Consider the following 7,589-nt stretch of genomic DNA (forward strand, 5'->3'; position numbering starts at 1 on the left):
GTATTCTGTAAAATGTGTTTGTTGTGAAACAAATAAATAAATATTTTTACTAGTACACTTAAATTCAGATCTTGGGACCAAATAAAAGAGGAGTGTAAAAATATTTTCGGTTCAATTTAGAAGCTATTATAACGTTGGTTCAACAATCATTTGTCGCATCAACCATAAATGAGTAAAAATAATTTATGATGATTGATTAAAAATTTTGAAAAGCGTGATTAAAAAAATTCAGTCAAATTTAAGCAAATTAATCAATAGTTTTGTTGCTCAACGTGTTGGTGACCAAAATCACCATACAATTTTAATAAAATAAATATCAGATTCAGACAAGGATTTCAATACACTCATTTATCGTTTAAACCAGTACCTATATGGTACTACAGTGCCGGAAGCTTAAAAGGTGGCTCACATAACTTAAATCCATAAAAAAGATAATAAAGTGGACTGCTCCAATTATAGAGGCATATCAGTAACTAGCAATCTTAGTGAACTCAACTCTTCTATATAGCTTAGAGGCTATATAGAAGAGTTCTGCGAGATTCTAATTCATTTTAAGTGTAAAAGAAACGAAGAAGAGGAGCTGTCAGTCTTCAGGACTGGAAGGTCTTGTTCAGATAACTTCTTTTACTTAAAACAGCGTAAAAATGATCTTGAAAGACATTAAAAAAAACCTAGATCAGTTAAACTGTCATATAAACTCTAAAAATCTCTATAGTGACTAAAGTTTAAGAATAAAACTTGGTACAATACATATCTAAGACATTCATTGTAAATAAGGGTGTGCTCCAAAAATGCTGGATTTATATGCAAATAAAAGTTTTTGAATAGCAACAAGGATCTTAAAAATATATCGTAAGAAAACTACATGAATAATACAAAATATAGCATTTGGCAATGAATATTCAAAAAACAAAATACATTCCAAAAGAAGCTGAACCAGAAAACATTGTACTAGAAGCAGAAGAAATAAAGACAGATCAGGAAATGAATAAGATAAGCCAGAAAAACAATAATATGGTGTAGTAAACGGAGTATGGTGGATCTCGAATGTTGTAAAAGAATGAAAATATTACATCTAATGACTTAGCCTAAAATTTAGTAACCTAATCTAATTTATGTTGCTGAAATGATGACGTCTGACAGCGTTTGTAAGTGGGGCGCTCATTAGCAGGAGATATTAAGAACAACCTTACCTAACCTAACCTAACCTGTTCATGAAACCATTTCTAACATTCCTAAAAAAGAACAAATGATGATAATAGGAGATTGGAATGCAAAAATGAGAAAAACTAAAATAGATGACCATTTGAAAGGAACGATAGGTGAGCGAAATGAACGGTTCCTTCAATTTGCCATTAATATATATCTTAGTATAGTAAACACAATGTTTAAATATCATCCGCGGAGATTATCAACATGATTTTCGTCTGGAGGACGATACAAGAACCAAATAGATTATATCCTTCTGACTAAACGATGGAGGAGCTCAATAATCAACGTGAAGACAAAACCAGCCGCAGACTGTGGTTCCGACCACAAAATGTTACAAGCAGAATTTCGTATTAAGTTACACAGGAAAACACTCACAAGTAATAGACAACAATTGATTCCAAAACACCCGGAAAAGTTTAGAGAAGCATTAGCAGACGCTGACCTACCAGTGACAACCGGAGACTCTGACAAAACGTAAGAGTACACAAAGAAATGGATCACTGAAGTCATCAACAATACTAATCCTAAAGACAAAACAGCTAGGAAAAAACATCGGATAACTGAAGAGACTCTCAATCTTGTAGAAGAAAGACGAAAACTTAGAAACGGCACATCAAATTCAAAACAAAAAGAAATAGAGTTATGCACCATAAATACAACTATAAAACACTTGTGCAGAAGGAACAAAAATAATTATATTAAAAACATATGTGTACAACCAGAGGAACATGCTGACCGCCCAGAATCTAGAGAACTTTTCGCAAAAGTTAAGTATCTAGCGAGACAATTTAAACCGCAGACACAGATTATCAAAGATAATAGTCGATATACCATAACAAAGCCAGACGGTATAGCAGAGGTGTGGAAACAATATTGCGAAATACTATTCTCTAACAACGACCCAGACAATAATACAGAGAAAAAAAATTATGAAAAAGAACCTCAAATATTGAAATCAGAAATTGAGGTGGCAATTCTGCAATAGCAGAAGGAGAAGATGGAATAAAAGCTGAAACACTCAAAGAAATGGGAGAATTAGGGACGGAAGTAATGCCTAGAATTTGCAATGAGATTTGAAATACCGGAAAGTGGCCAGATGACTGGGGTAAACTCACGTTTATTCCCATATATAAAGAAGATTCACCGACAGATTGCAGTAATTACCGTACAGCAGCATTGATATCACACGCAAGCAAAGTACTTCTAACCATCATCAATGACAGACTAAAATCAATTTTCTTACCACAAATTCCCCAAGAACAATGCAAATTCGTCCCAGGTAGAAGAACAAAAGAATATATTCTTAATATTCGTCAAATTATCGAAAAATCTCGAGAGTTTAACATAGAAACATATTTATGCTTTGTTGACTATTCCATTGCCTTCGATACCGTAAAATGGGATAAAATGTGGCATATACTTAGAGAAATGGATACTCCAGACCACCTAATCTATTTATTACAAAAACTATATGTAAATAATACTGCTATGGTAAAAGTTAATAATGTGGTTTCGAAAAACTTTAAATTAAAATCTGGAGTTCAACAGAGATGCAGGATGCATAAGAAACATGGCAGGTTACGAAGTGGTCAGGCAATTTAATTACTTAGGCTATTATTACTAACAGTGGTAGATGCGAAGACGAGATCCGTCGGCTCATCACAATGGCCAGATCGGCAACAGCCAAAATCACAAAAATTTGGAAAAACAGTGATATTATAAAAAACACAAAATTACGCCTTGTTCGAGCATTGATATTTCCTATCGCCACTTATGTTTCAGAAACTTGGTTTATAAAAAAAGCCGATTCAAAGCGTATAATGGTATTTAAAATGTGGGTCTACCGTAGAATGTTGAGCATACCATGGACCGAACATCACACAAATAACTCAATTCTAGCAGAACTTAACATAAAAACTAGACTCATCACAACTATCAACCAAAATATACTGATATATTTTGGACATAATATATAACTAGAAGAAGAGAAGGCATGGAGCGAATTATAGTTGAAGGTGACGTAGCGGGTAAAAGATCCAGAGGAAGATCTCCAGTACGATGGTCGGACCAAATAAAGGAGATGACTACTCATTCTCCGAAGCAAAACAACACGCACAGGAGAGAGATAATTGGACAGAAATAGACAAATAAATTACATGACACCACTACATCCTCATACACAAAGAAATTCGCCAGAAAATTAAGAAAGCAAAAGAACGTTGGATGGTGGAAAGGTGCAACGAAATAGAACAATTGCAGGAAAAAGGAGATAGTTTTGGACTACATAAGAAGATCAAAGAAATATCGAATATACACAAAAGCCACCACAGAACAAGAATACGCAACGACAGAAACGAATACATAGAGTCAGAAGAGGAGATAGCAATGGCGTGGAAAGAATACGCAGAAAGACTTTTTAATGACGAAAGACCAACACAACCAACGAGCAAACTTCCTTCCGAAAACTTATCAGGGCCATCAATAATGCGAAGTGAAATAGAATATGCAGTTAGAACCACAAAGATGCATAAAGCAACAGGTCCAGATGAAATTAATATAGAAGCAATAAAACTACTAGACGAGGAGAATATCGAAATCTTGGTAAAGCTCTCAATACAATTTATGATACTGGTTACATTCCGTGAGAATGGCTGCAGTCATACTTTGTGATGATCCCAAAAACAGCTAATGCCACAAAATGCAATGAACACCGCTTAATCAGTTTAATGAGTCACTTGCTGAAACTCTTCCTTAGGATATTACACTCAAGAATGTATAAGATACTAGAAGAACTTAGCGGGTCAACACAATTCGGTTTTAAGGGAGAACTAGGAACAAGAGAGGCAATTTTATGTTTGAACACTTTAATACAAAACTGTTTAGATCAACGAAAATATGTCTACCTCACCTTCATCGACTACGAGAAGGCATTTGACAATGTTAAACATGATATCATGATGGAACTGCTACATAGGGCCAACATTGACCAGAAGGAGATCAGAATTTTTCAGAATCTATACTGGAACCAAATGGCAAAGGTGAGGATTGATCAAGACCAATATACGGATGAATTTGAAATCCGGAAAGGTGTCCGCCAAGGCTGCATACTCTCTCCGATGCTTTTTAATTTATATGTTGAAAATATATTTGCGGAAGCATTAGAAGACACGGAATTAGGCATTAAGGTGAACGGCATACCAATTTAGCAACCTACGCTATGCGGACGACACAGTGATTATAACTGATAAATTGGAAGATCAGCAGTTATTACTTGATAGGGTGAATAGCACAGGTAAAAAATATGGCCTCAAAATCAACATTTTGAAAACGAAATATATGGTCATTAGCAGAAACCCTCCAGAAAACCCGATAATATGCATAGGTGACGATCGCATAAAACGCGTGAAAACTTTTAAATACCTTGGCACCACAATCAATGACCAATCGGATCCACAACAAGAGATAAAAACCCGAATACAAATGGCAAGACAAGCTTTTGTGAAATTCAGACCTCTCCTATGTAATCAAAACCTACATTTCGAAATACGCTACAGAATGGTCAAGTGCTACATATGGTCCATCTTGCTTTATGGCATGGAAACGTGGACTTTGAAAAAAACATCTATCAACAAACTTGAAGCATTTGAAATGTGGTCATTAAGAAGAATGATGCGCATACCTTGGGTGGATAGAGTTCGAAACGATGACGTCCTTAAGAGAGCCGGCGTGGAAAGAGAACTCTTTAAATTAATTGAAAAACGCAAGATTGGTTACCTTGGGCACATATTGAGAGGAGCAAAATATGAAATACCACAGTTAATCCTACAAGGGAAGATCGAAGGTAGGAGAGGAGCCGGCCGCAAACAATTATCCTGGTTAAGAAATATTAAAGAATGGACAGGAATACACAATACAGGCGAGCTGTGTCACGCCGCCAAGAACAGAATTCTAGTAATGAGATAGTCGCCTACGCACTTTGGTGTATGGCATGTTAAGAAGAAGAACTACATCCTTACGAAGGAAAAAAAATAGAGGAGATTGAGAACAAATAGCTTATATGGTAAGCATGAGCGGAAATGGACGAAAACTAACCATGCAATCAAAACGTTGGAAGCAAATAAGACCTAAGAAAACCTGAAAAAAATAAATACAACAATAAATGTTATGAGATTTGAGATAGAGTCATTGTAATAATACGAATCATACAACGTATTCGGACATTTTAAAACCGATCTCATTTATAAATATTAGATTGGAAAAAAATTGAAAAAATTATTACGTTTTTCTGAAAACTTCTGACTTATGTATTATTATTTACCTTTCAGCGCGTACTTGATAAATATAGGTCATCGAAATGCACATGACCATATTCATTTTAAAAACATTTTATTAATACTTGTTACTGTTTGTTTTATATACAATAATGCAGAAATGCAAACTTCAGCACGCGATTTACTTGCTTAGCAATTTCGTAATGTGTGACGTAAATGTTTAATTAAGTTATCCATCTCTAAATTGATAAGTTTTTGAAGAAAAAAAAATTAATACAACAGCTAAAGAGTGTTATAGTACTAAGGAGGAGAATTTGAATAGGTAATGGTAAAAAGGAAACGATTTAATAGACAGTAACTCGCGATAAAAGGAAAAAAGTAATTTACTAATATAAAGAATAATTATCTCACTTTAGACTCTCTTTTAATTTAGCAATATATATTGCCGTAAAGGTAAAACCGGTTCGAGGAAACTCAAAAAAGATAATTGAATTAATAGAGACATATTACAATACGTTTCTTAAGGAATACACAGGGTGTTTCAAAAAAAGGTAACTCCGACTCTAGGCTGGGTAAAAAACTAACTGAAAAATTATTTTTTATTTTTTTTTATTTTACACTAAATTTGAGCAGGAGTCGCAAAACCCATATGCCCATGTGAATACAATGTTATACAGGGTGAGTCGTGAGGAACTTTACATACTTCTACCATATGTAGAGTCCCTCAGGGAGCATATCATGTGGCCACTAAAAAATGTCAACTCCTCTTCTTTATTAATTAACAGGGTGATTTGTGTAATTGACCATTTATTTCATTTTACTGTAGTGTTTATACGGCTCATTTGATTTTTTTAATTTTTGCATGATACAGTACACTACTATCAAGCATTCGACTGGTATTAGCTAAACTAAAAAATTCCAGGACTGGCTTTGGAAAAAAATTATTTAGGGATTCGTATTAAATATTACACCCTGTATATATTTGTTTTAAAATGCAATAAGTGATTTTCAAACTACATAAATAGCCAATGAAAACGACATATGCGACAATGTTGTCGCACTTTTATTAAATTTTTAGTGAACGATCAAGCCTTACCAAAAATAGAACAACCATAATGAAGTATCAAATTATAAGGTAATTAATTTAAACAAATGTTATAAATTTCAAACATTTTAATTGAAATAATAAACTGAGTCACTGCACAACAAAAACAGTAACTACTAACAATAACGAAGAACAATTTAAAAAAAAACTAAAAATATGTACATAGTTATGATAAACCCATAAATTAGAACTGGAAAAGATACAATAATGGTAACAAAATAAAAATAATTCAAAATAGATTTTCGAAATGGAACCCTGCAGCCTGTATACATTTTTGTTGCCGAATTGTTAATTGACGTATTGAATTACGGATACTCTGGGGATCGTTTCTAATAGTATTACAACAATGTATAATTCTATCAATTAATTGTTGTCGGTTATTAATATTCACTGCGTAAACTAGTTGCTTCAATCGTCCCCAAATATGGTAATCAACGGGATTGAAATCAAGGGATCTTGAAGGCCACGAAATAGGACCTGCACGTCCTATCCACCTGTTGCCATAAACATTATTGAGATGTTGTCTCACTGCCAGTAAAAAGTGTGGGGGTGCCCCATCATGCTGAAAATACATCCCTCGGATAGCAACGTTCGCGTTGGCAAGCAAATTCGGCAAAATATTTTGTAGAAAGTTCAAATAGACCTGCCCTGTTAAAGGACCATCAAAAAAGTGAGGACCTGCTAATTGGTTATTTATGACACCAATCCACACGTTAACCGAAAACCTTAACTGAGAACGACATTCTCGAATAGCATGGGGATTTTCTTCTGCCCACACATGTGAATTTCGTGAATTATTTATCCCGTCTCTGGAAAATTGGGCTTCATCTATAAATAGTGTCCTGTATAGCGTTGGTCGATTATTGTTAATCCATCTACAAAATTTCAACCTATCGATCTCATCTCCAGCATGTAGTCGCTGAACCATTTGAATGTGATATGGGTATAGATTATTTTTTTGTAAGACTCTACTTACTTTTGATTGAGTAACATTGAGTTCT

Source organism: Diabrotica undecimpunctata, chromosome 9 (assembly GCF_040954645.1).
Source record: "Diabrotica undecimpunctata isolate CICGRU chromosome 9, icDiaUnde3, whole genome shotgun sequence".
Classification (NCBI taxonomy): Eukaryota; Metazoa; Arthropoda; class Insecta; order Coleoptera; family Chrysomelidae; genus Diabrotica; species Diabrotica undecimpunctata.